Source organism: Aplysia californica, unplaced genomic scaffold, assembly GCF_000002075.1.
Source record: "Aplysia californica isolate F4 #8 unplaced genomic scaffold, AplCal3.0 scaffold00949, whole genome shotgun sequence".
NCBI lineage: Eukaryota > Metazoa > Mollusca > Gastropoda > Aplysiida > Aplysiidae > Aplysia > Aplysia californica.
Genome location: NW_004798219.1, coordinates 80029 through 81601, shown reverse-complemented (window position 1 = coordinate 81601; position 1573 = coordinate 80029). Strand labels below are relative to the sequence as shown.

General features: G+C 37.8%; 1 protein-coding gene across 2 annotated transcripts in view; it reads right to left on the bottom strand.

Moving 5' to 3' along the window:
• The window catches only part of LOC106013507, a gene marked incomplete at its 3' end in the record, with an annotated part of 9215 nt that overhangs the window by 5263 nt on the left and 2379 nt on the right, over window positions 1–1573 (bottom strand). Inside the window, 1 exon segment of one of the 2 annotated variants that reach the window (XM_013089428.1) lies at window positions 665–850. 2 annotated transcript variants of the gene reach the window in all.

The following is a 1573-nucleotide window of genomic DNA, read 5'->3' as shown; positions in this document are numbered from 1 at the left end:
TGGTGGTAAGTGTTTTACGGCGCTCGCAACTGCATACGGTCAAATGAGCGCGCGGGACACTTCAAACTTTTCCAGTTGGTAGGAAATTTTGAATTTTGCCCGGGTGGCGGCCGAAGCCTACTCTTATCGATTTTAGACCACCAAGGGATCTTTAACGTGCGCAACATACACACGGGCCCTCCGAGATTTTTTGCCCTTAAAGGCTATTTTTTCGTTTACCCCTTAGTAATGTAGATAAAGCGCTCTCTTTACGTATAACATTTTATTTTTGTTTAAAAGATATGTTCCAGAGATGTAGTCACAGCAGCAACTGTGGTGAAATAGTCGTGACTAACTGTAGTGCATGGAGAGGTCGAAAGTAATGCATTGTGTTGTCGTGTTAAAGGAATGGGGCAGCTATTAATAAATACCGGTAACGAATAAAAAAGACAAATTTTAATAATTACATATTAATTTTTAAAAAACAACGTAACTAAGTACCCAAATATTTTTTAATGAAAGAATAATAAATGAATGCATGAAGTGAATATATGAATGAATGAATGAAGGTTTTAAATAAATAAATAAATAAATAAATAAATAAATAAATAAATAAATAAATAAATAAATAGAACAATGATAACCTCGATAATGATGCTAAAGCTTTATAATAATGTGAACTTACCCCAAGAAGCTCGGACGAAGAAAAGCACTTAATGATAACGATGAGGCACAAGTTTTGCTAGAATCCCAATAGAGTGGAGATCTATAATAATATTTGTTTTCCCGAACAGATCTTGACATTTCACAAACTAGACGTGAGCCGGGCGTACAGTGACTGGCTGCCGACCGATCAGATCACTGACTCGATTTCTCGTGTGGGGATATATAAGACGTCATAGCTGGCTGATAACAAAGATCGTTCATAACAAGATAGTTCACTCGACCTAAAAAGTGTCCGCGGAAGTCCGCGCTTTGGTTCAGATGGCGCTGCAGTCTTTGTTTCGAAGCTCTGGCTAAAACAGCACCTGGACATGGATGGCTGGTGCCTCTATAAATAAATCATTGATGGTCAGGTTTTGAAGCTCTCTTTCGTTTCTCCAGAAGAAGAATAGAAATAGCACAGTTTGTTAGTTTCGCTTTTATTGTTTATCACACAAGTGGCGTAACTCTTTTCGCGAATTCCCGCCCTTTTTTTCGAAGAGGGCGTCACCGGATTTTGAGGACAAATGTTTGATTGGCTCAAAGAGAGGAGTTTCACAACACCTCAAGCATTTTTGAATGTAACAATTGAATTATCTTTTTTTTTTAATGTAGAGAGTTTTACGGCGCTCGCAACTGCATAACGTCATATGAGCGACAAGGGGTGGGTGTCAACAGAGAAGTCTTTACAGGGAATCAGACTTACTCTGCTCACACCTGGTCTTGCTTAGTGACTCAAAACGGCCCAAAATGTCAGAGATTCTGAGATAGCGATGTGTCGAACTACCAGGTTCTCCGGAGAAGCAAACTCTGGCGAATTCAGACTAATCTCAACATAATAATAATATTAATAATAATAATAATAATGATAATGATAATAATAATAATAATA